Source organism: Protopterus annectens, chromosome 3.part1 (assembly GCF_019279795.1).
Source record: "Protopterus annectens isolate FY-2018-M chromosome 3.part1, PAN1.0, whole genome shotgun sequence".
Lineage (NCBI taxonomy): Eukaryota > Metazoa > Chordata > Ceratodontiformes > Protopteridae > Protopterus > Protopterus annectens.
Window position 1 is genome coordinate 1,333,834,707 of NC_056732.1, and position 25,320 is coordinate 1,333,860,026.

Consider the following 25,320-nt stretch of genomic DNA (forward strand, 5'->3'; position numbering starts at 1 on the left):
TCTTTCTGGTGATCGGCTCCGACTCTGCCACTTCTAAAACTCGAAGAGTCCTTACTGAATCGAGTCTTACCCCTTATCCCAGCATGCATAGCGGTAGCTACCCAGATCTCATTTGTGAGAAATAACCACTAGACAGGAAAATATGAATTACCCAATAAAAGAGGTAACTAAATAATAAAGCCTCCTTGTACCAACAACAACAGGACAACCATGGTAACAAGGAGTATACCAAAGGCTGAAAAGCAAAGGAAGCTCAGCCAGATCAGCCAAAAAAAAGGGAAATTACTCTCAATCATCCAGGATGGGAGAAGGAGGGAAGGAGGGACTTAAGAAGGAAAGCGAGATAAAGGACAACAAACATGGAACGTTATGGTAAGAACATAACTTCTTTATGTTATGTTGTCCATCTCACCTTCCTTATTTCTGGTTGGGACAGCATCCCCAGCACCTAAATCCTGGGTGGCTCACTGGAAAAGAGACTTCAGAACTGTGGAACCAAAAGATGCCCTATAGGATACATAAATATATCCTTCTATTGTTTCTTTATGAATTGCTTATCCAATCTCTCTTTCCAATCCTTTCTAATGTCCTCTGATTGACTCTTATAGTTAACATGCAGTATTTTATATACTCTACTAAATATTCCTTTTTTAATGGCAGCTTCTGTTCTAGATTCTATTAAAAACTCTACCACTGCTGGTCTTTTGTTTAGGACCCCCCTATTTCTTTATCTTTGCCTATAGACTGATATCAATCCCTAATAGGGAAGGCGATCTCTAACCTGCAGTCCAAATAAAATCCAAGTCTGTGTCTTCTGTGAATGACTCTAGAGGGGAGTTAAAATGTCTCCTTTTAAACATCTGTTTCACAGGAATCTGTCTTGGGTGGGCTTCCGGAAAAGGGTCAGAATCAAACTGGGAACTCACAAGGTGAGCACCCCCAAGGCTAAATGAGGTTGACTGTCCGAGATGCCATGTCCACTTTGTAATGAGTAATGAAGGTATGGGGAGTAGCCCATGTTGCTGCCGCACAAATAGTATCTAAAGGAAGGTTAGCTTGGAAGGCTATGGACGTAGCCAAGGACCTAGTGGAATGTCCCTTCACTTTTCCTAGGACAGACACATTCCGAGACTCATAAGCATAAGTAATAGCATTGGACAGCCATTTTGAAAGAGCCACTTTGGAAACTGGTGAGCCTTGCTTACTCTAAGAGAATGATACAAACAGCTGATCTGATTTTCTGATGTCCTTAGTCCTTTAAAGATTGGTGCTATACAGCTTTAAGACTAGGTCTAGGTCTGTGGACATCCAATTGATGCAATTTGTACTGTGCCTTGTTGCCATAATTTGGAAAGAAAACAGGAAGTTCAATTGATTGATTCAAATTATACTCTGAGCAGACTTTTGGTAAAAAGGAAGGATTAGTTCTAAGAGATACTCTATCCTTGTGAAAGATCATATAAGGCGGGTTGATGGAAAGTGCCTGTAACTCAGAACCCACATAGCTGATGTAACAGCAATCAGGAAGAGGGTCTTCCATGATAAGAACTTTAGAGGACAAGAAGTGGCTGGTTCAAAGGGAGGAAGGATCAGAGCAGCTAGTACTAAATTTAAATCCCAAGGATGGAGAGGTTCTCAGATAGGAGGCCTTAATAGTGTAGCACCTTTCAAAAAGGCCTTACATAAATTATGGGACATGATGTTAGAACCTAGACGGCCCACATGAAAATTAGAAATAGCAGCCAATTGAACATGAATCATAGCAGCCGCTGTTCCTTTTTTGAAGGTTTCTGCCAGGAGGTCCAAGATTTTTGCAATTGGAGCTGTAAAGAGATCAATGCCTTTTTGCACGGCCCAGAAGGAGAACCTCTTCCATTTACTAGTGTAAAGTTTCCTCATAGTTGGTTTATGGGAAGAGACTAAAATATGTTGAACCATAGGTGAGATATCAGGGAGCCTGGCTAGGATCAGAAGTGGAGAAACTAAGCTGTCAGCTTGAGAGTTTGAATGGAAGGATGAAGAGCGACCGACTAATGTGTCAGGAGGTCCAGAACTGGGTCCAGAATCCAAGGCTCCTCTCTCAGATAATGCCAAAGGAACAGGAATCATATCTGATGAGACCAGTACAGGGCAATGAGGATCAGCTTGTGACTCAGCAACTTTGCTTTCTGAAGAACTTTTGGAATTAAAGGAAAGGGGGAAAGCGTAAAGAATCCTGCGGGTGGGGAAATTGTGGACCAGTGCATCTCTGGGTGACTGTCCCGGTGGAGGAACTAGGGCAAAGTAGCTGCTGCATTTGTTGTTTAGGTGAGAGGCAAAAATCTCAGCATGGCTGGCCCCATCTGCGGAAGATCATAACCACCACATCTTGTTTCAGAGACCACTCGTGGGACATGAGAATTGCCCTGCTGAGCTTGTCCGCTATCATGTTGGACTTCCCCGGAATGTGCGTTGCAACCAGAAAACACTGAGAGGAGATCGCCCATTGCCATACTCAAAGGGCCTCCCGACATAAGGGGTAAGATTTGGTTCCGCCCTGTTTGTTGATGCACCACACTACTGACATGTTGTTTGTCTGAATTGCTATATAGCCCAAAGGGAGAGAGTCATGAAGTGCTTGCAACGCTAATAACACAGCTCTCATCTCCAGGACATTGATGTGCAAATGGTACTCGTAAAGTTGCCAAGTTCCTTGGACTGTCTGTCCCAGATAATGCCCCCCCACCCTATCTGAGAAGCATCCGTGGTAACTGTGGCTACCGGATGAGGGGCTACAAAGGGTCTGCCTAGAGTGACTAGGGGAGAGTGGAGCCACCAATGTAAATCTTTCTTGAAGCATCTGTGATTAAGATCATGTGTGACATTGGTAAGTCCTGTTACGACCACTGAGTGAAGAGGAGCCATTGCAGAATCCTCATATGGTAATGGGCCATCAAACCCAAAACCTTTAGGACAAACCGAGCCTGAACCTTTGACTTTGACAAGAGGAGAGAGACCTGACCTCGAATGGGAAGCACCCTTTTTTGTGGGAGCTTGGCTACCATGTCTTTTGCATTTAGCTGAGTGCCTATGAAAGTAATACACTGAAAGGGCAACAAGACAGATTTTTCATAATTTATTGTGATTCCTAGGCATGCACAAGTGTGAAACATGTGGTTCCTGGCCCTTAAGAGATGATGCACGGTGGTGGCAGTGAGAAGCCAGTCGTCTAGATAAGGAAACACCTGGAATCCCAAACATCTCAGGTGAGCCATCACTACTGCCATGCATTTGGTGAACACCCTGGGGGCTGTGGTGAGACCAAAGGGCAGAGCTCTGAGCTGGTAATGACTGGCTCCCAACCGGAAGTGTAAATGTCTCCTGGACCGCCTGTCCATTTTTATATGGTAGTACGCATCCTGGAGATCGATAGAGCACATCCAATCATCCTGACCCAAAAAGGGTAGAATGGACTGCAGTGTTACCATCCGGAACTTGGTCTTCTTTACTGACCTGTTCAACCTGCTGAGATCCAAGATAGGTCTCTAGTCCCCTGTCTTCTTTGGAACTAAAAAGAACCTTGAGTAAGTTCCGGATTCTATCTGGTCTGTGGGGACTTCCTGAATGGTTCTTTATTGCAGCAAAGTTTTTACTTCTACAGCTGCTAAATCCCGAAGATTGGGTGGAACATCTGGGATTGATGATTTTTGACTTCTTGGGGGTGTTTGGGAGAAGGGAAGTTTGTAATCCCTGGATTTTATGCACCATACCCACTCGTCTTCTGTTATATTTTGCCAGGCTCTTGGGTACAGTGATATACTGCCTCCAACTGCCTCCAGAGGTGGGCAGCTGGGCAATCCTTCGGGGATGCCGAAAGGGCCTGACAGAGAATGTATCCCTGTCACCCTGTTGTGGACCCCCCCTGCCATGAGGTCGGCATCTCCTGTTATTATTTCCCTCTCAGCCTCTGGGGGATTTATCTCCATGAGTGTCTGTTGAAGCTCCATGGGATTTATGGAACCACATTTTGCCACTCTTTTGGCCTTTGGGGTAATGCCAGGATGGAGTGGAAAAATGGACTCCTATGGCAGAGAGAGTTTTGCCATCTCATTCACTCCTGGTAAGAGTCTCTTGAAATTGCGGCCCAAACAAGGCAGAGCCGTCAAAGGGTCATTCGTAAAGAAGGACTTGAAGGGCTCCGCAAATTGACAAAGGCAGATCCAGGAATGTCTGTGAAGAGCCACTCCTGTGCTGGCAGCCCTACTCGCTCCATCTACTGCATAAGAAATCAAGCGCATGGAGGAGTTGACAATGGAGGTTAGGGTCGTTAGCTGGTTAGCTGACTTGGAAGCCGCTCCCTCAGCTGAAGGATCCTGGAGGGTATCTCCCCAGCTCTTTAAGGAGATCCCAATGAAGTCTTGTGAAATGTGTCAAATAATTCAGCGACCGAAGAGTAAAGGCCACTAAAGAGAAAACACACTTCCCATATCTATCCATGGCTCTAGACTCCTTGTTTGGTGGATGGATAGAAGAGGAAGTTTCTGCAATTTCCTTCTTCATGGCTGCTGCCATCACCATAGCATCAACTGGCACTCCTTTGGTGAGAAAGGTCTTGTTATCTGGTGCGGTCTTGAATTTGTTAGGCCTTCTCGGAACGGGCTCCATGGTCTATGGAGCATTCCATGCCTTTCAACTCACTACAGACAAAAGTGGGTTGAAAGGCGGAGACACCCAGGAGGTGGAAGGTCGGGAACCAAATGCGTCCAGGTACACAGACTCATCCTCAGAAGGTTCAAGGGACTTCCAGTTTCCGCTCTGCCTAAGGATCTCCAGGATGTCTGAGAATGAGACATCTTCAGAGGGGGACTGTGGGGACCCTTCCAAGTCATCCAAGTCCGCGAGTTAGAGGTGACGGACTCAGGGAGTCCACATGTTTCCTCTTACATTTTGTCTTCCTGGGAACGTCTTCTGAGGCATGCTCAGGAGAGGTCTCAGAAGAAGAGGGGTCACCCTGTGGGGCATCCTGGGGCATCAGTTCCCTAAGCTTGGGATGGAGAGAAGGATCCGAAGCAGACACTGGTATGGTGATGGAGCCAATGGAGCTGAGGGTGGGATGTATCAGTGGACAGCACACTCTTTATCACTTCAAAAGTGCCACGATCCAGAACGGAGGGAGGCTCTGGCTCCGAGGAGAATGGAGACCTCCTCCGCACCAAAAGCGATGACTCCAAGGCAGATGTGGGAGCTGAACTCACCTGCGCCGAGGCTCCGAGAGGGAGAGCGGGGTCGGACAAGGGTCTGATGCCACTTCCCCCCTTGGAGCCGATGAGGGAGTCTCGGCACCCAGACCCCTCGATGGAGCAGACTGTCGAGGAGGTCGGAGCGAATGTCAGAACCCACAAGGCAAGGGTTGTCGGAACCGACGGTTCCACCACTACTACTTCCATGCACTCCGGCTCCGAACTTGAAGCAGTCAGAGGAGGAATAGAGACAGGGACTGGTTCGGACAAAGGCGCCACTTCCTTCTGGGCTGGGCCCGACAACAACTGAGCAAATACCCATGTCTTGAATAGCCTCTTCACCACTCTCTCCACATCATCATCTGATAAACTCCTAGATGATCGAGAGGAGTGGGCCGAGGACCGGTGACTACCTGCCACTGACTGCAAAAGAGGAGATTGAGGCACAGATCTCACTGGGTCCAAACAAGGAAATCTCAATCTCTTTTGACTCAGGGATGGCTCTAAAGCAACAGATGGAGCCGCCAGAGAAAAGGACTCTTCAGAGCCAATAATCCACTCCGAAGGGTCAGAAGATTTTGATTTTGACTTTGTCGGCACCGGAGGAGCTGCCGAAGATGCTGGTTTTTCATCAGATTTTGTTTAGAAGGCTGAGTATCCGATGCAACCTCAACCTGAGGTTTTAATAACCCTCTCAGTATCAGTTTGCTGTGCCTCTCCTGCAAAACCCGTGCACTAAGGCATGACAAACAGAGCATGGGTCCTGTAGGTGGTTCACACCTAAACAATAAACACAACTCATGTGCCTGTCCATAAGGGACATTTGTTGGCAACACAAATCGCATTTCTTAAATCCTGACTGCTTTGTAGGTTCTTTAGACATCATAAACTACAAAAAAGGGAAAATAACAATAAAGAGTGTTTTTTTTTTTTTTTTTTTTTTTTTTAAGAAAGAAAGGTGGGAAAGAAGAGGAGGGGATAGCCTCTAAGTTAAACGGCTACTGCTCCCAAAGGGAGAAAGACTCTAACTAAAACGGCTTCTCCCTAAGTAGCAAGAAGGATAAAGGGACAAGACAACCACCCTCAAGAAAAGAATGGGCCACCAACAACACACAGAAAAAAGGCCTGAGAGAAAAATCCTGACTGCTTTGTAGGTTCTTTAGACATCATAAACTACAAAAAAGGGAAAATAACAATATAAAGAGTGTTTTTTTTTTGTTTTTTTTTTAAGAAAGAAAGGTGGGAAAGAAGAGGAGGGGGTAGCCTCTAAGTTAAACAGCTACTGCTCCCAAAGGGAGAAAGACTCTAACTAAAACGGCTTCTCCCTAAGTAGCAAGAAGGATTAAGGGACAAGACAACCACCCTCAAGAAAAGAACGGGCTACCAACAACACACAGAAAAAAGGCCTGAGAGAAAATGACGGCTTAACAACAGCAAACAACAACTGTAATGAGGATTGGGGTGATAAAGAATAGAAACTCTAAACTCTAAGGAAATTTAGTCTAAACAAATAATTTTGACAGGAGAATACTTTACTTAGCCTGAGCCAGCAAAAGACAATCTCGACGCTGCAAGTGACAAATGAGATCTGGGTAGCTACCGCTATGCATGCTGGAATAAGGGTTAGCCTGGAGCCAGTAAGGACTAGTCGAGCTTTAGAAGTGGCCGAGTCGGAGCCGAGATCGGCTCTGAACCCAACCAGAAAGAAGGAAGGCGAGATGCACAACATAACATATTAATTTACTGTGACCCTAGAAAAAATATTCCATTTACTCATCATTTATACTTTACAAGAAGTGAAGGCTGGATTGAAACTATAGATGCTTATATTACTGAACTAAAGAAAACAGCCAAATACTACGACTTTGTAGAGTTGCATGACTTGTTGATAAAATACAGAATAGATGGTATTAAAATGATTAGACAAGGGATAGGCTTTTAAGAGTAGCAGACCTAACCTTATTTATCAATGTAGGTGCATGTAAAAATAAGTAATATTACAATTTCACAGTTAAAGGAATTAGCTGAAGAGTTGGAAGCATTAAGTATATAAGAAAAAAATCCAAATCATAAAGCAGAAATGAACACTAAAGTAAAAATGCACAACAGTAATTATGACAAGAAGACAGCCATGATGTATATATAAACTAGCAAAGGTTGAAACTAAAGCTTTGCAAGCAAGGGATGGTTGCAAACATGAGAGAAGGACATTTCCAGCATTTAATCAGTTTATTGAAGCTGAGGTAGAATTGTTTTGCAAAGCTGTAAAACGATGTTTCACAGTATCTGTATGTTACCAAGGTAAATCATGAAAATAAATTGGTTGTTGGTACTGCTGAAATGGAAAGAGCTGTTTCTTGGAAATCTGAAAGAAAGGAGGCAGGAGAAGCATGACTCTGCTTTTTGGAAGAAGGATGCCTTCTTTAATCACTCTCATAATTTATTTAAATTGTTTTAAGTTGCAGCCTTCTGAAAAAGGAATAAAATACTTGCAAGAATTTTTATTTCTGGACATGGTGAGTTTGTGGAAGATACACTGTATTTTCTAAATAGGTGAAAACAATGGCTGAAATTTAGGCAGAGTAGGTGGATCATTTGACAAGTAATGATGAAAAGGTGTCTAATTTTCGATATAGCTTTAAATTGGAAACACTTTGTGTGTCTCAATGGCATTTGATGAAGCTATGAATCACATTAATTACTGAATTGAAGAAACTTACTGCAAATTGACTGGATTTATGAAAAAATGGTATGTAAAAGATTATGATGATGGTAATGATATTGAAAGGGCATCTGAATACATTGCCACCATTATTTTTGAGAGATGAGAGACTGTGGAATTTAAGAGGAAACAATATGTCACTTCATGTGGAAATCGTTTTGGGTGAAGTTAAAGTACTCGAGGGGTCTGTGTTGTAATATTGAACTGCCATAATATGGAATGACAGAACATTGTGGCACTAACCATTGAATCGTCTTTTCCTCAAAATGCAAGTAACACAAAAAAAAAATTAAAGGAGGCAAAAGCATGTACAGAGGACCATGCTGAAGCATCTAGAATACTTCTAGAATCCAACACTTTCCAAAAAGACTGCCTCGAACAGTTTTGTCATGGTGAGTATAACAAAAGGTAATAGTCTTAGACAACCATTTGGAAATACTCTGCTTTGACACAGGTTATCCCTTCTTTTTACCTTCACAAGAAATGAACAATGGATCTGAAGATGTGAAAGATTAGTTCTGTCGAGATAGTACCTGAGTTGTTTGTGGACATCCAAGATATGGATTATCCTTTCTCCCCCATATTTTTAGGTTCAGAAAAGAAAACAGGGAGGTGGATAGTTTAGCTTATAGAAAACTCATATACCACTTCAGGCATGAAAGGATTAGTTCACAAAGTAAACCTGTCCCTGTGGAAAATGAGATAGGGCTGGCTCACCATAAGAGCTTGCAACTCAGATACCCTTCTTACATAGGTCAGAGCTATCAGTAAATCTGTTTTCCATGTTAGGAACCTCAAGTCAGCCAGGTTAACTGGTTCAAATAGAGCAAGTGTTAGCTTCTCTAATAAAAAAATAAGATCCAATGGAGGAGCCACTGTTTTTCTATGACGCCTATCATGCAAAACCCCTTTCAAAAACATTTTGACATAAGAATGCATTGAAAGAGCAGAATCCATGGGCAGACATATTGAAATGGTTGATTAATGAACATTCATAAAGGAGTAAGAAATACCACAGGGTAGTAACTCACATAGATATTGCAGAACCAGACAACAACTAGTCCTGAATGGGTGTTGGTTATGTTTTTGACAACAACTAGAATACTTTTACATTTGATAACATATGTCTTTCTTGCCTCCATTAGTAACTGCTGCATGTCCTCAGTAAACAAGTGTCTAAAGGGAATTAAGACTCTATTATCCACACACTCAACTGAAGCTGACTGGAGGCAGGGTACATCAAAAACCCCAGTTCTTGAAGTAGTAGATCTAGTATGTGAGGAAGTGTGTAATAATTGCCCTTGGCCATTTCCAAAAGAAGGGGAACCACAGTTGCCTAAGCCAGAAGTGAGTCACCACAATGATGTTAGCGGATTCCTTCTGAATCTTAAGAAGTACCCTGGATGTTAGAGGAAACGATGATAAAACATAAAGGAGCATTCCTGTCCAAGGAAAAGAAAAATCATCTGTCTTCCAGGCCTTCTTGCATGGAGTCCTGGAGCAGAATCCTGTCAGTTGATTGTTCAGAAAGGAGGTAAAGAGGTTAATGTGAACTCTGTAGATGAATCAAATCTTAGAAGACCCCCAATCTAGAAAGTATTCATGAGGGTCTGCCCTTGTCCTCCTCAGCTTGTCTTCCACACAGTTTTGCTCTTATGGAATGTTGGATGGCTGTAGAGCAAGATTGTGCTGTGAAGCTATATCACAACGGCCAATATAACTAGTTTGCAAAGGGGGTACAACCTGGTTCTCCCTTATTTGTTGATGTACCACATGACTGTGGTATTCTCTTTAACAAATTGAAGAGGTCCCGGGGACCAAAGATGATTTGAAGAACTGAGTGTCTTGATCATGGCAAGCATTTATTTTATAATTATGTGCTTGCATACGTCCTTAGTGTCCCACACACCTTGCACTTTTAACCCTCCAGAAATTGCTCCCCAATTAAAGTCTGAGATGTCTGTGGTGATTGACTACTGTGGAACAGGGAGGAAGGAGGGGAGACCTGAATATCTGCTGTCTCCACCAAGTGATTTCTCTTCTGACAAACTCCAGCACTGGGATTTAATAAAACAAGGGGTGTTGGTCCTGGGACCAAAAAGACTTCAGATACCACTGTATCTATCTCATATGAAGTCTTGCCAGGACTATCATGAGAATCATAGAAGCTATGAGACCCCAAATCCTGAAATATTCCATTGCCTTGACCAAAGTCTGTGTAGAAAAACCCAGAAATAGATCTACATATATTTTCCTGTAAAAGAAAAGTTCTTCAAACTGTGGTGCCTAATTGATAAGAGAGATCCCTGACACTTTGAAAAAACTCTGCAAATATAAGCAAGTCATATGAATATCCTGTAGCCTGCAATGAACTATAACTGGAGCTAGACATTTTGTGAGTACTCTTGGTGCAATGGATAGTCCAAAGTGTCGGAAAGAGAGCTGATAATGTGATCTAGACATAAAAACCTTAAGAAATGCCTGAAGTCTGAATGAGTAGGGATGTGATGATAAGATCTTTTAAATCTAGTGTTACTGGGAAACTTGAATGAGGAAGAGGTGACAAGTTGTGAATTGACATAATTTTGAAATTAGACACTATTACAAACAGGTTTAGGAAAGAAAGCTCTAGAACTAGCATTTTCTTTCTGTGGCACTAAAAACATCCTTGAATAGAAATCTTTCCCTACCTGAGAAGGAGGAACTGGTTCTCTCACTCTTTGGGACAGCATGTGATGAAGGACAGGTGGAAATAAAATAGGCTGGTCTGGTGGATGAGGGATTTCCTCCTGAAAAGGAGGAAATTCCTCCCACTACCATCTGTAATTTTGATGAATGATCTTCAGAACCCATTTTTCTGAAACTATCTGTTACTAAAGATAAAGTAAAGGTTCAGACTTTTTGGAAGGGAAATGGGCTGCCAGAGTAGAACGGGAGGTGAACAAGGTCCCTTAAATAGACATTCTGACTTGTTGCACTATCCTTTGTTTGGGGAGGTTACACATTTCTTTTTGAACCCCCATGCCATTTATTAAACATCTGTTTACCTGCTTTTTGTTGAGACTGTTAATTTTGTGTTTTGACAAAACTGGATAAGGGGTTAGAGAATCCCTTAGAAAATTTGAAAAAGGAGGTCTAAAAATCTTAGAGATTCTCTGTATCATCTTATCCCTTTCATCAAAATTTTGATCACCTCTGCAGTAGAAGGGCCAAAAACTAAACTGCTATCCAAAGGAGAATTTAAAATCTCATTTTTAACATCGTCTGGCAGTTTCTGAGAATGCAGCCAGGCAAACCTGCTCTAAAAAGAACCAGTGGACATAGCGCTGGAAAAAGTATCAACTGAGTCATAGAAACACACACAAACACACACACACACACACACACACACACACACACACACACACACACACACACACACACACACACACACACACACACACACTGTAAACAATGAACAGAACAAACTAAATTATTTAAAGCAGATTTGTCCTCACAAGATGAAACTGCAGTCAGAACCAACTTTAACTTATGAGTCTGACCATTAAAAATTATGAAATTCAAAGATGCATAATCATACACTTTTTCCTCATACTTATCAATAATCTTCCAATCCTGTTTGACAATCAGGAAAACTGCAGGCAGTAACTCACACATCCTCCAAAGATGACAGAACTGGAAGACTGAGTGAAAGTTCTGGAAAGTTCTTCTGTAACAGCTCACAGTATTTTCTGAGATAATGAGAAACCTCAATGTTTTCTCACCAAAAACACTGGGACATTCTAGCAATAGTCTCACAGAAAAAGAAACTCCACGGGGAGAATCAAAAACTGACCTCTCCCCTGAGTCTGGATCAGACATCTGAGAAGTAAAGCTTGTATCTGTCCCTTTATCTTCCTCCTCAAATCCAGGATTTTGAATCTCTTCAGGGAAAGAGTAATACCTCTGTCTTTACCAGAAACTACTTTATAAGCAGGATCAATAGCCTGAATTAAACCTTGAGTTAGACCTAGTAAACTACTCATATCCAAGGAAATTTGAGGAGGAGCAGATACATGTTTAGTTTTCTGTTTCTTTTTGACAGGAGAATGGGGCTGACAGTTTTCTTAATTGCAGGAGCAGCTTCCCCAGAGATGGGTACAACATTTTGACAAAACAGGGAAACCTGCCCTGTTCCAATCCCAGGACCAACAAGAGTGGCTCTACCTTGCCCACTGATGGGACCCAACAGCTGCAGAGGACATGGCTAACCCCTGGTCCCTAGTGACTGTAGATGCTACACCAGAGGGATCCAGTGTAAAAGATGAGTGGTCTGAGGTACAAATAATGGCCACAGCAGAGTCATCTAGCAGTGGCTGAGGCACATTACTAGTCTGCAGTGGTGACAAAGGTCATTTGATTACATTTTTCTTTTTTTGCTGGAAGAAGGAACAACCGTGGGACTGACAGTTCATTCCATGGACAAGCCAAAAATAATGCTTCTTTCTCAGGTACAAAAAGCATCAAAAGCTAGTAAAAATGTATGCTTTAAAGTCACTTTTTCACATAAAAACAGAGTAAAGAGCACTTTGAAACACTTTCCAGCCCCCCAAAAGTAAAATATACATAATTTATCCACAGAAAAAATGTTTTTCAGATACTTTAAACAGCTTTTAAACTGACAGGAAAAAACAGAGCTCTCACTTAAAAGTACAATACAGTCTCATGACATTCCATTAAAACACAAACTCCTAGTTTTAAATAATTTCCCGAACAGGAAAATAGAAGTTATGTTCTTACCATAACGTTCCATGTTAGTTGTCTTCTTCTCGCCTTCTTCTTGCTGGATGGGTTCGGAGCCGACCTCGGCTCCCACTGTAAAAGCTCGAGAGTTGGTTCCACCGGCTCGAGGCTCCCCTTATATCCCACAATGCTAGGCGAGAGTTACCTCAGATCTCGTTTGTAAGCTAACCCCAGCTTATAAAAGTATAACTGCAAAACAGAATCCACCTCTAACAACAGGAAGAAAGAAGGGTGACCTACATCCTGAACCAAGAAATATGCATAATAGCATATGACTAAGAAAGAGGTGGTAGAAAGAGAGGTCACGATCACAACTCCTCTAGGTCTGTCCAGGCCAGGGGGAAGGAGGGTGGGACGCAAGAAGAAGGCGAGAAGAAGACAACTAACATGGAACGTTATGGTAAGAACATAACTTCTATATGTTGTTGTCTATCTCGCCTTCATTCTTGCTGGATGGGACCGTCCTAGCACCTTGTCCCGGGTGGCCTAACGGAACAGACTCCTGAGAACAGTGGAACCAAAATTAGCTCTATGCCTAGAAGCTAAATCCAACTTATAATGGGAAATAAAAGTGTGAGGAGTAGCCCAAGTAGCTGCTGCACAAATGGTGTCAATAGGCAGTCTGTCTTGGAAGGCTAGAGAAGTAGCCAAAGCTCTGGTGGAATGGGCTTTAGGTTTATTAGGCAGTTTTGGTGTCTAATCTCATAAACAAGGGTAATCAGAGATGTTAGCCATCTGGATAATGATACCTTTGAAACTGGAAGTCCCTTTCTGCTTTCCATAGGAGACAAACAGCTGATCAGATTTTCTGAATTGTTTAGTCCTGTCCAAGTAGTACCTTAATTGACGATGAACATCCAGGCAGTGTAATTTTTGTTCAGACCTATTTGAATACTCTGGAAAAAGACAGGAGGTCAATGCTTTGGTTTAGATTTGATGTTGAAACCACCTTAGGCAAAAGGACGGGTTAGTTAAGTAAGGAAACTCTGTCCTTATGGAACAAAAGATAAGGAGAACGACAACTGAGTGCTTGAAGTTCTGAAATTCTTCTAGCTGATGTGATAGCCACCAGAAAGAGAGTTTTCCATGATAATAATTTCAAGGAACATGAAGCTGCAGGTTCGAAGGGGAAAGAATCAAAGAAGCAAGAACTAAATTTAGGTCCCAAGGAGAAGGAGGATTTCTTATAGGAGGTCTGAGAAGAAAAACTCCTTTCAAAAAGGCTTTGCAAAGTTTGTGGGACATTAGGGCAGATTCAGAAATGCCCACATGAAAATTAGAAATAGCTGCCAATTGAACCTTAAGAGTAGATGGAGATGAACCTGCATGGAAGAGTTCAGCTAGAAAATCAAGGACTAGTTGGATGGAAGCGGTGAAAGGATCTATGTCCTTTCCTTGTGCCCAATATGAGAAGCGTTTCCACTTACTCAAATAAATCTTTTGAGTGGAAGATTTATGGGAAGCTATCAATATATCTCTAACCGAGTGAGATAAATGAGGAAGCCTGGCTACTGTTGGAACTGGAGGAACCAAGCAGTGAGGTTCAGAGAGGGGAGGGAGCGATGAAACTGACCCGATTGGTGGATCAAAAGATCTGGAACTAGGTCCAGACTCCACGGTCGCTCCAAGAGAAAACGATGTAGGAAGGGGAACCACACTTGTCGAGGCCAGTAAGGAGCAATGAGGATCAATGAGGCCTTCTGAGCGATAGCTTTCTGTATTACTTGAGAGATCAGAGGGAAAGGAGGAAATGCATTCAGAAGTCCCCGGGGCCAAACTTGGACTAGAGCGTCCCTGCTGGGTTGGCCTGGTAAAGGGAATAGAGTGAAGTATTCTCTGCACTTGCTGTTTTGGGGAGTAGCAAAAAGATTGCAGCAAGGCTGACCACACTTGAGAAATATCTCTCTCACTACAGAGTCTTTCAGAGACCACTCGTGAGGCATGAGTATAGCTCTGCTCAACTTGTCCATAATGTGATTGGACTTCCGGGATGTGCGTTGCTATCAGAAACGCTGAGAAGAAATCGCCCATTGCCACAGTCTGAGTGCTTCTCGACACAGGGGTATGATCTGGTTCCGCCTTGTTTGTTGATGTACCACACTACAGACATATTGTCTGTCTGGATTACAATCGTTCCCAAGGGAAGAGAGTCTTGAAGGGCTTGCAACGCTAAAAGCACTGCTCTCATCTCCAGAACATTTATGTGCAAGTGGCATTCGTTTGGTTGCCATGTGCCCTGGACTGTCCTGCCCTGATAATGCCCCCCCCACCCGATCAGGGAGGCATCCGTTGTCAGAGTAGCAACCGGAGGGGGTGGAACAAATGGTCTTCCCGACAGGAGCTGGGGGGAAGGCATCCACCACATGAGATGCTTTTTGCACGTGATCATAATGGTGTGAGACATTGGAAGTTCCTGGTATGACCATTGAGAAAGAAGCATCCACTGAAGGATCCGCATGTGGTACCTGGCCAATGGGAGGAGAGGTATGGCCGCTGCCATGATTCCCAACACCTTTAGAACTAACCTGGCTTTGGCTCTGTTGTTGTTGAGAAGAAGTGACACCAATTTGTGAATGTCTGATATCCTTTGGTTCGTTAGCGTTGCAGACATGTTTATAGTATCTAAATTTGCGCCTATGTAGGTAATAGTGCGACAAGGCGACAAAACAGACTTTTCGCAATTTATTGAAATACCCAGTTTTTGACAAAGCGAAAAGTATAATCTCTGGCCATCAAAAGGAGATGCTTGGTGGGAGCTGTGAGAAGCCAGTCGTCCAAATATGGAAACACCTGGAATCCTTGTCGTCTCAGGTGAGAAGCTACCACTGCCATGCATTTGGTAAACACCGGGGCAGTGGTGAGACCAAAGGGCAGGGCCCTGAACTGAAAATGACTGGTTCCCAGCCTGAAGCGGAGGAATCTTCTGGAGCGTCTGTTCATTTTTGTGATAGTACGCATCCCGAAGGTCTATAGAGCACATCCAGTTTCCTTTGCCCAAAGGGGAAGAATGGATTGCAGCGTGACCATCCGAAATCTTGTTTTCTTGACTGATTTGTTCAAGACACTGAGATCCAAAATCGGTCTCCAGTCCCCTGTTTTCTTTGGAACTAAAAAGAACCTTGAGTAGATTCCGGATCCTTGTTGGTCTGCTGGCACTGACTGAATTGCTCTTTTGCAAGCAGTTTTGAAATTTCCAAAGCTGCTATATCCCTTTGAGCGGTGGAACATCTGGAAGGGATTTTTGACTGATTTGGAAAACGAAGAAAGGGGATAGAATAGCCTTGAAATGATGGACTGTACCCATTTGTCTTGAGTCAGGGATAGCCAGGCTTCTGGGTACAGTGACAATCTTCCCCGACTGCCTCGAAGATGGGCAGTCGGGCAACACCTCAGGGATGCTGAAAGGGCTTGTCAGGAAAGGCTTCCCGATTGCCCTGGTTCTGTGGACCCCCCCTGCCCCTAGGGCGTCTACCATTGTTATTCCCACCTCTGCCTTTGGTAGGAAAACGACTCTGTCGTCAGGCGAAGTCCCTTGAGATTGTTTACGGAACCACATCTTCCCACCCTTCTGGCCTTTGGGGTAAGGCCTAGAAGGAGTCGAAAAATGGACTCCGACGGCAGAAAGGGTCTTGCCATCAGTCTCGCACCTAGTCAGGGTTTCTTTCACTTGAGGACCAAAGAGAGATGATCCATCAAAAGGGAGTTCGTGAAAGACGTCTTGAAAGGTTCCAAGTTGCATAGCCGCATCCAGGCGTGCCTACGTAAGGCTACCCCTGTCCCTGCGGCTCTGCTCGCTCCATCGGCCGCATAAGAGAGGAGGCGCATGGAGGAGTTGGATATGGAATTAAGGGTAGCCAGCTGCGTGTTCATTTTTCTTGAAACCCGCAGCTGTACGGTCCTTTAACATTTTACTCGCCTCCTTGATCAAGTCCCTGTGAAGACGAGTGAAATGGCACAGGTAATTCAGCGAAAGCATGGTAAATGTCGCTGAGGAGAACATCCGCTTCCGCACCTATCCATGGACCTAGATTCCTTGTTAGGTGGATGGACAGGCACTGAAGGATCAGCCAGTTCCTTCTTTGTGGCGGCAGCTACCACCATAGCATCCACAGAAACTCCTTTTGATAAAAATTGCTTGTCTGATGGAGCTGTGATGAATTTGGAGGGTCTCCTGGGAGTGGGGTCCACTGAATCAGGAGCCGTCCATGCCTTCTTAGCAACCACCTGCATGAGGGGGTCAAGGGGGACACCCAGGAGGTGGAAGGACGAGAGCCAAACGCCTCAAGATACACAGATTCGTCCTCCGAAGGGTTGAGGGCTGGCCAATTTCCCCTCTGTTTCAGGATCTCCAGAATGTCTGCAAATGAGACATCTTCAGAAGGGGAACGGGGGGAACCCTCAGAATCATCCAGATCTGTGTCCGACGTGATAGACTCAGGTGAGTCAATGTGCTTCCTCTTGCACTTCCTCTTCCGAGGAGGCTCTTCTGCCAAATCAGGAGAGGCCTCGGAAGAGGACAGGAGAGGCCTCGGAAGAGGATGAAATCCCCAAAGGGGGCTCCTGAGGAGCTGGCTCTCTGCGGTCCGGGATGAGGGAGTGAGTCGACTTACCCTGAGGCAGCATAGAGGGAGGGGCTGACGGAGCCGACTGTGGAGTAGAGCCAGGCTCTAACACACTCCGCATGACCTCGAATGCACCCCTGTCAGGCAGAGCCAGAGGTCCCCGCTCCGAGGAGCTAAGGACCCCCCTCGGCACCGACAGTGATGGCTCCGAGGTCGATGTCGGAGCCGAACTCACCAGCGCCGAAGCACCGAGAGGGGGGTCGGACAAGGGTCCGCTGCCACTCACCCCTCGGAGCCGACGAGGAAGTCCGGCGCCGAGATTCCTCCAAGGAAGAAAACGGAGCCGGCGACGGTGCGAAGACAATTGTCTCGGCTCCGAAGTGACCACAGTCTCGGTTCCGACATGACCCGGCTCCGAACTCAAAAGAGTCAAAGGAGGAAAGAGTTGATGGACCGGGGCAGGCACCGACTGATGAGTCGGGCTCTGAAGCATCTGGGCTAGTGCCTCGGACTTAAGTAGTCGACTCACCACCCTCTGAAGGTCATGATCGGAAAGCCTCGATGACCTAGAGGAATGAGACCTTTGGCTCCGTTCAGACAGCAGGGGAGATCCTGGAGCCGAATGAACGGAGCCAAGAGAAGGTGACCTAGACCTCTTTCTGGTTGTCGGCTCCGAAGATCTTGTCGGAGCCGACACGGGTACCTCGATAACCTCGGCTCCGGCCGGAGCCACAGAAACTGTGGACTGAGTCTTATCGGCTCCAGCCGGAGCCGATAAAGGCAAGGTTGAACAACCTGAGGTCTCGGCTCAGAAGCCGGAGCCGAAGACCTCGATGCCTTAGAGGGCTTCCTGTTGAAACTGACAGGGAATCCTCTGGCTTCAACAAGCCTCTCAGAATCAACTTGTTTTTTCTTTCCTGCAGGACCCTGGGGCTGAAGCCATGGCACACAGCACAGGAGTCCTGCAGGTGCAAAGGCCCCAGACAATAGACACAAGAAGTGTGAGCGTCTGTCAGAGACATTTTCTGACAGCACGCATCACACTTCTTGAATCCCGAGACCTTTGCTTCTTTTGACATTTCCCTAACTGACAGGTGTACACTAACACACACCCAAACACACAGTTATACCCTGTCAGCAAAAAATTAGTAATACTAAAAATACTAATAATTTTAGCCAAAAATACTAATACTTAAGTACAAAAGGTTAAAGCAACTACACAAACACTCCCTAGGGAAGGGAAGGCCAAAGGCCCAAAGGAAGAACCAACGGTTCTTTTAGTAAGAAAACGGGGAAAAATAGGGTCGGGGAAAAAGTCTCAGTGTTCTACACTAATCTAGGAAGAAATAAGTTAAAAAGGGGAAAAAGAGTAACTTTTTGAAGAAAAAAGCTAACACTCACCAGGAACCGGTAGAAGCAACCAACCTCGGCTGTAGCGCAAAGCGAGATCTGAGGTAACTCTCGCCTAGCATTGTGGGATATAAGGGGAGCCTCGAGCCGGTGGAACCAACTCTCGAGCTTTTACAGTGGCGAGTCGGGCAGGTCGGCTCCGAACCCATCCAGCAAGAATGAAGGCGAGATAGACAACTTAACATGTATTATTAAGCAAACAATTTTTTAAATTTCTAAACCAGTTCCATAGTTCAAAATAACTTTTACCCTGACAGCAACCCAGCTCTATTACCGCTATAATTGTTCGGCAAGAACTGCCATGTTTTTTTTCGTGCAATGCCAAAAAGAAACAACTCAAGCTTTGTACTATTCGTCCAACTGTTATCTAAGTTTATATAAGTTCTGATACATACTGATAAGTTTCATATTGTCTATGTATTCTACTTTTATAATTACTTTTAAAATTTATTTTGTCAAGTGTCTATATTTTTATTTGAGTGTATTAATTGTGGAGCTTTTCTCCCCGGGCCTCCACTGAAAATGGGTTCCTGACCCAGTGGACTTTCTCAGTCAACAAATGTCAATAAATAATAAATAAATAAATAAAATGGATGTTTTGTTCTCCTCAAAGAGAACTTATCTGCCCAGCAAAGAAACAGCATAAGCTATCCATCAATCCTCAGAAGCCTCAGAGGAGTGCACTCTTTGGCGGCAGAAAAGTAATGATGGTTTGAGCACATGTTAGGTGCCCTGAAGCTTTAGAAGCTGGCTGGCTGTTATATCCTTGGCAGGATATAACTCATATAGCCCAAGCTACTGCAGTAGTGATCAATATGATGAACATAATTATATGAGTTTCTGAATCACTCCTCTATATTGTTTATCCTCATTTGCATCCGCCAAGGCCCATATTTTAATACTGCTGCTCTTTAAAATGTTATTATATTGCCATTAGCACATAATATGGTTAACTAGGTTACTCAAAGACCAGTGTTCGCACTCACTCTGTGAACGGCACATACCTTAAATGAGGAAGATTGTCACGCATAATTACTCACCGTGACATTGAGAATAATTTTGAATCCCAGAGTGTTAGTTGTACTTAAAGTCAAAGAAATTTCTTTAACTCATTCCCTCCAATGGAGGTCTGGAAGTTTTCACCTCAACTTCCAGTCAACAGAGCCTAAACATTTTGGTAAAATCAAACTATGTCCTCACATTTCAAACAAATGTTCATATCTCTGGGACTATAGAGGTTACTAAAGAAATGTAAATGCCAAACTCTTCACTGCAAACTATTTTTATAGTGTTAGTAATCTTTAGATTTTATGTCTTAAACTGGATTTTCTAACTCACAGTAAACACAGTAACTTATAAAGTTTGTAATATTTTAAATATAAGTTACAATACCTCAACAATCATTCAAGTTACATACATACTGTCAGAATCATTTTGTTCACCTGGCTGAGAGCTTTCATATGAGGCTAAGTAGTTCTCTTTGTGCTACTTATTTTCAAAATATTTAGAAAACATTGAAATTTATGACAATATAAATAAACAAATGCATAAATATTACATGAGCACCAATTAATATACCTTTACTTGACTTGCACTAGACAGAAAATCAATGCAGATGTCTTTACTATTGTGTAAGGTTTAAAATAAAATATGTTAATACTTAGTATGTAGCATGATTTTCAAATTATTAATGCAAATATGAACAAGCAATAATTGAAGCCTAGAGACATCAGTAGGATGTAACTGCAGAAACACTTGGAGGCGTCACAAGGGTGTAATGAGTTAAGACAAGAATGTCTAGTCTACAAAGTCTATTGCATGCACAGAAAGATGGTCAGTGGGCTACTTTGTCTGTTGATTTTCTATGCCTGTATAAAGGCATCACATTTGTTCGATTCTGCTCATGGCACAGAGAAGGTTAGCAGTGCCTTGTACAGATACAGGCATTTAGAATCCAACTTTGTCTATGTAAAACAACCTCAGATACTTCCTAAGTATGTGTTTGCATGACAAGCACTGGGTTTTCACGTAGATGAGCACTGGCCTGTGAGATTACACCAAGATTGTAGATCTTAACTAATTAGTACCCAAGGAAACCTGTCATAAAGGCCTATATTACCCTGTTACTGTGGTTTGTGCAGAGAGGCGCATTGTTCCAACAGTCTTGCCTTATGCATTGTAGTTTCAATTAAATGGGTCCCAAGTAAACCTATTTTAGATATCTCTAGTACAAACTCCCCTCGTAATCCATATAGTAAAAATCTGCAACCATGGATGCATACTTTCCTCCTGTCTCTGCAGCCAATTTGGTGGAAATGAGCATCCTAAGACAATGTAGTAATTGTCTCATGTTTACTGACAGACACCTAATTCCTAAACAATCAGATACAGTGCACGGGAAAGATCTAATTATACATTATCATTAGAGGCAAGGACAAGCACATAGACTCACTTATAATGAGGGTCTTAAAAGTAATTTACTCAAACCTCAAAGGCCTTCTAGATGCAGCTGTAATAGTAGGGATCCTAAGGAACCCCACAAATATTCTACCAAAGCAACATCCACCAGAACACATACAGCTTCAGCTCACGGTGTTTCAGCTCATGAACCCATAAGGCAAACCTCCACACAAACAAATGTTCTAGTCATAAATTATTCTATTCTGAGATACACAGATGTTCCACTCACTAAGCTGAGCAAGAAGAGGGTCATGGTCAGCTGACTATCAGGGGCCAGGATCTACCAGATCACATATGCACTAAAGTCATTGAACCACAAGTACCAGTATGACTCTGTCATTGTATGTGTGGGTGTGAATCACCTGAGACATACCTCTGTGGACTATATGAAGAGAGACATTATAGAGTACTCAGACTATGTGTCACAGGCTGGTATGAGCCTAGCATTGATCAGCATTCTAACTCTTCTCTAAGGATGATGCTGCAAGTGTGGAGGATTTGATTGACAAACCAAACTGCTTTACCAGGGATGGTCTGCACCTGACCCTTTAGACTTTGGAACATTGGCCAAAGTTTTGTCCACCCCCAAAGTGATTTTTTTAGTCAATGCCATCCTGATAAACCTTTTAACATAGCAAAACCAACACAGAATAATCTAATGTTATTACTCCTTAATACAAGAAGTCTCAACAAAAACTCCACTCTCTGCAATATCTCATACCCTAGAGAACAATGATGTCTGTGTAGTTACAGAGATGTGGTTTAAAGCCATGGAGAGCACTACAGTAGTGCATGGCTATAATGCCTTCCTCACATTTAGACCAGGTACTGCATGCATAGGAAGTGACGAAAGGTAGAGGTGTCTCAGTATTCATCAAAAACAGTCACACTTCAAGCCTGGTTAAGCAGTATGATGCACTTGACCTTCTCCATGTCCAACACACCATAAGCAAAGTCCCATACCATATCATTGCAAGTTGCAGATCCCCTTCTATGATCCAGCACACTCACACTGCATACCAAAATGAACTAGAGTCACTCTGCATTGAACCCAACACTTTTCTCCTGGATAACTTCAACTACCCCACTATAAACTGGGAAACATATGCATCTTCCAGTACGCAGGCCCAGAGATTCCTGGACTTTGTCAACACAAATGCATTTGGTCAGCTTGCTGGTACAACAACTAGGGGCACTAGTATCCTCAACCTAATGCTTACTAACATGGGAGAACTCTACACCCACCGATCTGTAACATCCTCACTTGTCAGATTGGACCAGAAAGTTGTATCCCTTGAATCATCACAATCATCATCATCAACCACCCTTTTCCCATTTTTCTATATGTGGTTGGGGTGTCGTATCAACTGTCACCACCTCTCTCTTGATTCATTGCCATTCTCTTGCCTTCTTTAACACTCCTGCCTGATCACAGATCTTCTCTCACACAATCCAACCACCTCTTTGCTGGATGCCTTCATTTCCGCTTGCCCTCTTCTTGTCTGTCCCAAATCTTCTTTACCAGATTGTCTTCTATTTTTCTGCATGTGTCTGAACCACCGTAATCTGTTTTCTTCTTACCTTTTCTGTAATTGGAGCTACTTTGGCTTCTGCTCTTATGTCCTTATTTCTTTGTCTGTCCTAAATTGTACATCCTACCATATATCTTAGGCACTTCATCTCCATCATCCCTAACTTCCTCAACTGCTCTATTTTACTGCCCAAGTTTCTGTACCATACATTAGTACTGGTCTCATCACTGTTTTGTGCAACTTACTTTTCAGCTTCTTTGGCATTCTTTAGTCATACACTACACCTGACACTTTATGCCAGTTGGCTGCATCCCCTCTGATTCTAGCTTTGACCTCTTAATTCACACTTCCCTTCTCCTCAACCACCCCTCCCAGATACACAAAATTGATTTCCCTCATTTGCTGCCATTACAACTGCCTTATCTATACTCAGTTTCATCCCATGTGCCTTCAGTTCTGTATTCCATTCCTTATCCTTTGCTGAAGTTCTTGCTTAGAATCTGTCTGTAATGCCACATCATCTGCATACAGCAACTTTGTTTATCTGTCCTTTCCTACCTGTTTGTTAATGTAGTCCATCACCAGTATGAACAGCAGTGGGCTCAGAACTGAACTCTGATGCACACTTACTCCATCTTTGAATCCATTTGTGAGACCAACATTGTTCATACCTAAGTCATTGGGTGCTTGCACATAGCCTGCACTAATTCTACCAATGTTTCTGGGACTTCAAACCACTGTAGGACTGCAAAAATCAACTTTCTTGGGATCTTGTCATATGGTTTCTCCAAGTCTAGGAATGCCCAGTTGGACTTCTTCCTCATTTCTAGCTTCTTCTCAACTATCTGTCTCACTACAAATATCGGGGCAGTGGTGCTGTATCCTGACCTGAATCCAAACAGTTCATCTCCCATCTTACATTCCACTACTCTGTGTATTTGTTTACCAATCACCCTGTCCAGATCTTTCATGCAGTGTGATAGGAGTTTGATACCTCTGTCCTGCCAACAGTTGTGAATGACACCTGTGTTCCTGAACACTGGCACTAGTATGTTTATTCTCCAATCATCTGGAATATGCCTTTCTCTCCACTCCACTTTGAGTACCCTCAGGAGCCATTTCTTCCCTATCTCAGCCAACATCTTTATTATATCTGCTGTGACCTCATCTGAGCATGCTGTTTTCCATGACTTTGATTTCCTTAGCGATGTTGTTACTTCTTCTATGGTGGACTCCTCATCTTCTCTCATTATAGGCTGTGTCTGAGGCAGTACAGCTTTTTGTGGGGCTTTCTTCATTCAGAAGCTGTTGGAAGTATTCCTTCCATCTGCCTTTGATGTCCTGTGGACTGGAGAGCAGGTTGTTGCTGGCATCCCTTATTAAGGGTGTCTATCTTCTTTATCTTTCTGTTTTTGCCTTGGAACCTGATACAGTTTCTTTGCTCCATCGACTGACTCACTTTCCAGAAGCTGGTAGAGTGCCTCTAATGCTTTGCTCTTTGCTATTTCAACTCCTTCCTTAGCCTCTTTGTTGGCCATCCAGTATTGTCTCCTAGCCTGGTCTACTGTTTCTATCTCTCACTTTTTTTCCTGCAATCCTTCTTTGTTTTGATGACTTCCTAGACTTTTGCAATCCATCACCAGCCATATGTACCTTATTTCCATACCTGGCTCGGCCACATATCTGTTCTGTAGTACTTACACATGCTGCTTTGAAGCACTGCGATTCTTCTTCAGCACCACCTATTTCCTCTTCTTCTTGAAAAGCTAGAGCCCTGAGTAATTTCTTAAACTGTTGTGCTTTCTCTCCAGTCAACTTCCAGGTCTTCAGTCTGGTCTCTGTTGATCTTACAGCCTTCTCTGACCACTGCTTGCAGAAGATTGTGGCACCATATGCTGTGGATCAACTGTTTCACTGGGGATAACTTTGCAATCACTGATTCTACACTAGTGCCCTTTCCTTACTAGAAGAAGTCTACCCAAGTTTCATGTTGGCCACTCCTGTATGTGATCTTGTGACTGTCTCTCTTTCTGAACCATGTGTTGGCTGCAATCAAGTTGTTTACCTGACAAAAGTCTAGAATGGTCTCTCCTTCTTTATTTCAGTTGTCCCACCCATGTGGACCCAGGCAGTCCTCATATCCTATCCTGTCTGTCCCGGTATGATCATTCAAGTCACCCATTATCAACACCAATTCGTGTTGTCCTTCCTTATCTAACAGGTCCTGCAACTGCTGTCTGAATGCACTCTTTCTTCACTATCACAACCCTCCTATAGAGCATAGGCTGAGATTATGAATATTTCCCTATTATTAGGCTAGAGTCTGATTACCATGCGTCTATCAGTAATTCAGATGACATCTCTCACTGTCTTCTGAAGCCTCTCCCTCACCATAATTCCCACACAAATTCTAGCCTGTCCTCCTCCTCCACCTGTCCTGTCCTGAGTAGTAGACTCTGGCTCCAAAGCCAAGTGGTTTTCCTGCTCTGCCCTTCCATCTTGTCTTATGGGTACATAGGATTGTCCAGCCTCCTCCTTACCATCACATCATCTACTTCCCTGTCAGTGAACCTGCATTAAGTGTAGCAATTCTTAGTTCATATTTTGGCAGGTTGATTCATTTTATGCCCAGC